The following is a 7861-nucleotide window of genomic DNA, read 5'->3' as shown; positions in this document are numbered from 1 at the left end:
TCATTTGCACTTTCACCATGACCACTACCACTATCACCATTGCACTACCACCATGACACTCATTCACACAGAGCACCTTACCTTACCTTACTATGCACAGAAAATCATAGGCTCAGTCCCTGCCTCAGTCATTGCAAGCGCCTCTGATTGATTAATCACCACTATGTGGATACTGTTTTTAGAATTGATTTAGATTAAGTGTTAGTAAGTATAATTTGTATTTTTGTAATTTGTATTTTAGTATATTTTTATATATTGTATTAAGTGTTAGTTAGTATAATTTGTATTGTAGTATATTTAGCATATTCTTTATCTTCTACTGTCCTTATTGCTTAGTTGTGTTTTTATATTATATACTTTAATTACTCTTTCTGCTGTTAAAGAATGTGTTTGTGTTGTATGTATGCTGCTGAGACCTTGAATTTCCCCTGGGGATCAATAAAGTATCTATCTATCTATCTAGAAAGTAAAAGAGGGAAACAGGATATCACAGCCAGTGTTCACACTGCAACCTCAGGGCACAGTGAACTCAGTCTTCGAAGAGAAAGTCATTTCTAAACTGAACCGACAATGCCAATATGCTTCTGAGGCAAAGCTTAATGGCATTAGCCATGCAGCTTAACAACCAGCCTTCAGGTAAATATCAAATAAATTGCATACAATGAGAGACCTATTAGAATGGCTACTGCTGGGGTACATTCATATTTGCAGAATGGTTCTGTCTAGACCCTGATCAAACCAGCCTTAATGTCATTTTTCCACCCCTTACTCTTCAGTGTAAGATTTTAGTACTGCTCTTCTTGACCATTGCTGATGAAAAGAATGGGATTTGTTATCAGATCGAGATATCCATGTGTTTAGTTAATTCGTCACACATCCAACTCTTCACCATGGAATAATTCCGGTGATTTATTCTTTATTGTACAAGAATAGACATATTCAAAGTCTTAGGTTTCCCCTAGAGGCTTTGTAAAAGGCTTCAAAAGATCCTTTGACTTAAACATTCCCTTGTATATCACCCGATTGAACTTCGACCCTCCTGTCTGTAGCATTAAGCTGCTACCCATAAAAATGAATTTCCATATGTGGTTTTTATTGAGTGACCTTCAGAAAATGCAATATAACCAACAAAAATAGCCTTTATGCGTCTGCCGATTTCACTTCTCTCTTGTGCCCACTTCTTGTATGCTTCACAGAGCGTGGCCAATGAAGAGAAGCTCCGGCAGCAACAACACAACTCCATCCACCATCCGCCCTGCACCAGTGCAGGTCAGTAAACTTATTGCATACAACAAACTTAACATTCTCAGCATTACTCCAGGATAGTGAGTGTCATTGAAATGGTCCATAGCAACAGTAGGTGATGTGGTGACTGATACATGTATTATCTGACTTTACATGGTTGCAGTGTTCACTGCAAATTTTGTATCTGTTAAGACCTTCAAGCTGTCTTGACCAGGAATGTGAGGATGTTGCACCATGGACACTGGCAGAGTACATTGATGAATGAACTCTTTGATGAGATGCACATTTAGGAACTGCTGTTAATCATGTTAGACTCCTTCAGTTATGAACTCGGCCTGTTATATGACACTGTGGGACACATGTTCACTTCGATGGGCCCTGAGAGTCCGTGGACCAAGTTGCATTTTACTGTAAAACTAACACAATTATATTACAACAACTGCATCTGCTTTAATTGGGGTGACGGAAATGTATTGTTTTTGTTGTTATTTCTATTAAATCCCCTTTAAAACTGGAGCACAGTAATTAAATCTTTGAGGTCCCAGAACAAAAGCGCCATCAAGGCCAGCTGGCAGGCCATAGGCTGGGAGGGAAAATTGGCCTTTTGTCCTTTTTTTTTCCACGAGAATGATATTAGACCGCAGTGGCACTAATTGTGCCTGTCTAGTTCATTGCTTACTCCAGCTTGGGCTGTGTAAATGTCCTGAAAGCCAAACGCTTGCTTGTGGATGTGATGTTGTTTGGGTCCTTAGGTCATGACATGAGATGTCTTGGGTCAGATGGATGCTGCTGGGCAGAGCTCTGCAGGGTGCATGAGACAAACGTTCCGTCTGTGAAATGAGTGAGGATAAAAACATGTCTGACTATTCTTCTCAGTCAGAGCGATTCTCCTTCCATTTATGCAACACTCACAAAATACAGACTTACAGTATCTGAGGTTTAAATGACAGACATAAAAATACCTGTGTGAGTATTACAAATGGCATTTTTCTTATGAAAACGCTGGGTTTATTCTTTTGCTTTTGTGCAAACTGTATAACACATACACAGATGATGTACAATTAGCAGCTTCCTCTTCCACTTCACTTCTCCAGTTAAGGTTCCTGCATGAAGGGACGCTCTACTCCACGTTATAATGTAAACACAGATTTTAACAACATGAAAAATCCAGTATGGTTACTCATATTAACTACAAACTGTAAGTTAACTTGAGCTCTAGTTAAATTAAACATGGCTTGTTTATGGTTTCCAACACAAAGCTTGGGTCAGGATGAAATCTTAATGTAATCTGTTGCCCAAAGAGATGCTACAGAAATAGCGTTTAGGTGTGTGGGCCTTCCTATAGGCAGAAGTATCCGACATGGCGCCATGCCCACATATACTACACATCACTGCATCGGAGACAGTCGTAAAGGTTCAGAAGAAGATCTGTCCTAATATTTAACAAAGCTTGAGCAATAGGCATGATGAAGGTAAACTGTGAGCAAGTGCAATTAGGCACTTGTGAAAACCCTTCTAGAAAATGTAAGAAAGTGCTGTAGCAGCCCAGATTCGGTTGAATGCACCGAGAGGGTATCTGTATGCTCACCCCGCTCCCTGCTGTCTGCTCACTCAGTAGACTGCAGTGTTTTCGAGACACGAAACCAAAAGCCATAACTCTCACATTAAATTGCAGAACCGTCCAGAATAGTTGATGTTACCATACCGCAGCAAATACAGACGAAACATGATTGTACATCAACACTCAAAAGCCCCCTGAGTATCAGGCAGCGACAGAGCCACTTCAGAAACAGAGTCGGATGAAAGCTGAAGTGGTGTGGTGGGATGGCATTCCTGCGCGAAGAGGTCAGAGACATTTTTAAAGGAGGGGAAGATTCACCAACAAAAAAATGAATGAGGGGGTTGCAATGCTAAACAAGGACATGGATTTGTTACTGGAAGTCTTGCCCTGTATTATTAATAGCAATTCACATTTGTTGGAAAAGCCCTACACAGCTATCGCTTATTATCCTGAAAGCTCGATTGGGTTCTATAATAAACAGCATTTGACAAAAGGCTGAGATGTTATCATTGCCATCATCAGGTGGCAAGAGAAGTTTTATAAATCTGGTGCTTCAAGCACGAAAGGCTGATAGTCTGTAGTGTATTATGAGTGTAACACGAGTCATGCCTATAAATACTTAAACATCATTTTGATAATTTAATTAATCAAACAAATCAACGGTATAGCCAACAGCTAGAGTAGCCAGGCAGCTACAGTGCTACACTCTAGGGGCATAATCATAGTAAATGATTATGTAAGTAAACCACTCATCAGTTGTTTATGCTAAACCATGATGCCATTCTCTCCATTAAATAGCTGACTAGGTGTGAGGAGCACAGCCATTGTTCCAAGCCAATAAAGGCTTCACGTTCATTTGTAGGGTAATTCTAAGCACTGTTGAATTGCTCTCGAAAGACTTGCGTGCCTCACCATGCCTCCACTTTTCCCTGGTTCTCTCGTCTATTATATTCCCAGCCCTTTATTTTTCATCTGCTTTTTAACACACTACCCATATATTTAATTTCCATGACAGCAGCTTTTAAATATATATATTGCCAGCTTTTTTTCTTCATTAAAAAGGAGTGAGGGAAAGGAAAGAAAGTTTATTCCTTACCACAAATTCACTACAATACAATTTAATCATAACCTTTTTCCGTATTTTACCATATTTAATCATGATTCAAAGATCTTCATTTCACTGTCACACATGTGAGAACTAAGAACTTGCAAATGTTTTCCCCTCTTCAGTATGCATCCCCTTCAAGAGGGTCAGACCTTCTCTTGGCCAAACCTGTGCTGTGTGTTAAATGTTCTCCCTCCATGTGTGAAAGCTTTTCACACATGCGGCAACAGCAGAAGCTACTGTCAACACGCCTCATATAGACCTCACGTGGGATGTGGAGGGGACGCTGTTCTACCATAAGCACTGGGTATTGTCATTACTATGGTGATTAAATGTGACGTTCTTAATACCCTTAACAGAATCAAGTAGATGGCTCCTAACAGGAGAGTAACGAAGATTCTCTCCCAATCCACTCCCACTGTGCTTTCACCCACAAAGGTCACACAGAGAACTCCATGTTCTCAGAGAGCATATACACACCATATGACTAGCGACAGCATGACAAGATTACACAGTGAGGCTTCATTGGTAATCTTAATGTTGCTGTTGGCCGTAAAAATGACCGTTAAAAAAAACCCATACAGTATCTAAGAACAATAATTTGTGTTTTGAATCGTTCTAATAATAATAATTCATTTGTAATGTGTTTTTGGTGAGTCAGCCCAGCGCGCATTCTCTTCCTCTGGTGCATAACTGCGCCGGGGTGGATGAAGAGGACAGTTACTGAATCACAATCATATGATGGATACTCATTGTCATGGCCGTGACGTCACTCACACCTTCGGAGCGTGGCCTCTACCAATGCAGCTAGCCTACGCTCACAAATGAGTGTATATGTGTGAGTGAGTGAGTGTGTGTGACTGTGTGTGCGTGAGGGTCTTTGTATAAGACCGTATTGAGTGCTTTTACACATGTACTTCTTTGATTTAATTGACAACTGCCTAATAATTTAAATTCACACACACACAAATACACACTCATGTAAGTACACAGTTTCACTTTTACTTTCAATGACTCCTAATCTTGGCAGCCATACACTCCCACACTTAATCTACTCAGCCACGCAGAAACAATTAATGTGTTTTCAGTCGCGACTGCCATTTTATCAGAGAACATAGCGGCAGGGACAGTACCAAGAATAATTTGACTGCTTGCTAATGTTGCCGTTATGCAACCACATGCTCAGTAATTAAGACAAATAATCCTCCAGGTGATATTTAAACCTAGCAGAGTTCAAATCAACAGCCTAATGATGCTTGTTTTGGCTGAGGGTACACTGCGCTCAAGGAGACTGCCTTTAGGTGCAGACATAAGAGCTACTTAGTCTTTTGGGTCATGTTGATTTAGTAGAAAGTACAAGGTGGATGAAGGAGGAAAATATCATCTAGGATAAGTACAGCAGAATGCCTTTCTTTTTTCCTTGTTGGGCTGTTTTATTTCCGTTGTCATGTCAAACAAATAATATGGTGTGATGGAAGTTTTATCTTTGCTTGCTATTGCATTTGATAGCTTAGTAAAACATTTTGCTTTCTCTTCACACAACTCTGTATATGCATCACAGATTAATAGTAATACAAAAATAATGAATATTACTAGAGATTTCTGCTGCTAAAGATTCATTTTATTGATATAAAATAACTTGGATATTGGACATTTTCATCATCTCCCAGGGTGGCTTGGATGCCTCCTTTCAGAGTTAGGAATTCACCCACCACACTTTCTCAAAAGTCCCTAGGATGACTACAGACTAGTCTCCCTCTGCAGCTGGGATGATTACAGACCTGTCTCCCTCTGCAGCTGGGATGATTGCAGACCTGTCTCCCTCTGCAGCTGGGATGGCTACAGACTAGTCTCCCTCTGCAGCTGGGATGATTACAGACCTGTCTCCCTCTGCAGCTGGGATGGCTACAGGCCTGTATCCTTGTGCAGCTGGGATGGCTACAGACTAGTCTCCCTCTGCAGCTGGGATGATTAGACTAGTCTCCCTCTGCAGCTGGGATGGCTACAGACTAGTCTCCCTCTGCAGCTGGGATGGCTACAGGCCTGTATCCTTGTGCAGCTGACAACAGGCTGTCCCTGTGCGCTTGGTCTCTGGTCTTCTATTTAGTCTTGGCCTTAGCCCTTCAACACATTGATAAGTTTTGACAGTTTTGGCGGATGTAGCCCAACTCGCATGCTATGCCAGTCTGTACCACATTTGCTGAAGTCTATGCCTAAAGCAAATGGTATTCTCCTCTGTGCAAATTTTGAGCGTGTCATTGATGCGCGGTCCCAATTGTTGTCACAAAACCCCTCACATGTGCGTTCCCAGATACTTCCCAATTGCCAACCAGATCAAGGAAGGTGCTTTGAACAGCTTGCCGTGGACTCAGAACTTTGCTGTAATTCTGTCTTTTTGGGGGAACAGCATTTTGGCCACAGATGCTCTAAGAAAAATAGTCTCTGGCTCTAATCTGGCAAGAGATTCAACAAGGTCCAGCTGTACTGCAAAGTCAAAAAGTCAAAGTCAAAGTCAGCTTTATTGTCAATTTCTTCACATGTTCCAGACATACAAAGAGATCGAAATTACGTTTCTCACTATCCCACGGTGAAGACAAGACATATTTTACCAATTTAAGTCCACAGACAAACATAACATTCAAGTAAAACAAAAAGTAAGTAAATAAGTAAATAAGAGGGCACATATAATAATGAAAAATAAGAGCAGCAAAATTTGGTTGAAATTGTGCATAGACAGTCAATAAAATACTAGTGCAAAGTCAGGCCAATAAAAGGCTTGGGTAGTTCTGTTTGACCTAAGTAAGAAAGAAAGTGGCATAGTGGTGCAAGTTATGTAAGAGCAGCAGAAGTGTTGTGTTTTCAGGACAACAACAAGTTGTAAAGTGTACAAGTGTGCAAGTGTGCAAGTGGGAGTAGTGCAGGCTGGCCATTGTGGGTCCAATGTCCAGGATGTTATGTAGCTGAGGGGTGGAGGGGGGAGGAGGAGAGAGTTCAGCATCCTTACAGCTTGGTGTATGAAGCTGTTGGTGAGTCTCTGGTAGTCTTGGGGCGCAGGCTTCTGTACCTCTTCCCAGAGGGCAGTAGATCAAACAGATTGTGGCGGGGTGACTTGCATCACACAATTTTTTAAGCCTTGGGTGGGTGAGGTGGGTGGTGTAAATGTCCTTCAGGGAGGGGAGTGAAGCACCAATAATCCTTCATCTGGTCATCAGTGTATTAATGTATTGTTTTGATACCAAGGGTCTCCTCTGCAATGTAGCTTGAATTTCATTGCTCATTTTAGGAAGTCGCTTTGGATAAAAGCTTCTGATAAATGAATCCCACACGATAATCATGGTTGAGCTCACTAGCCCATGGAAGGGTGGTATGGAGGCAGCCTTTGACATGCACAGGAGCAGGTTTAAACGATTATACCTACTGTACCTGTAGTGCTTGGCTGCAGAAGAAAGTTTAGCCACTGACTCCTGAAGGGTTTCAGAATTACAGGGTCCAGCCAGCAGAAGGCTATTCAGCAGCTGGCCGAGGAGGCAGAGCAAGGAAGTAACTAAATGCTCCACTGCTACACAATAGTGAATAGAAAATCTGCAGCTTGCCGGCAGTCAGTGTGATCGCCGTCTTATTGACTATATTTCCAACCTCTGATTTCATGGTATCAACATCCGCAGACATTCTGACCACTAGATTCCTTCTTAACAAGCCTGAGATGGTGCTGACAGTTCATCTAGCACATTCAGAGTTGGCTCCAGCTCCACAGTTACTTCACAAACCATTCTGTGACGACACGATAGAAGAATCTGTGGCTTTATTTACGCCCTTGTTGCTGTCTCCAACACGCTCTGGGAAAAACAGCCCAAGAGTGAGTGTCATTAAGATCAATTATTGATGCCCACCCTCATGAAGAGGAGTCCTATCTCAAGTGGGGAGAAGACAGCTGTGCACAGAGAGCTTAG

This window comes from Alosa alosa, chromosome 18 (assembly GCF_017589495.1).
Source record: "Alosa alosa isolate M-15738 ecotype Scorff River chromosome 18, AALO_Geno_1.1, whole genome shotgun sequence".
Lineage (NCBI taxonomy): Eukaryota > Metazoa > Chordata > Actinopteri > Clupeiformes > Clupeidae > Alosa > Alosa alosa.
This window is presented reverse-complemented; position numbering follows the sequence as displayed.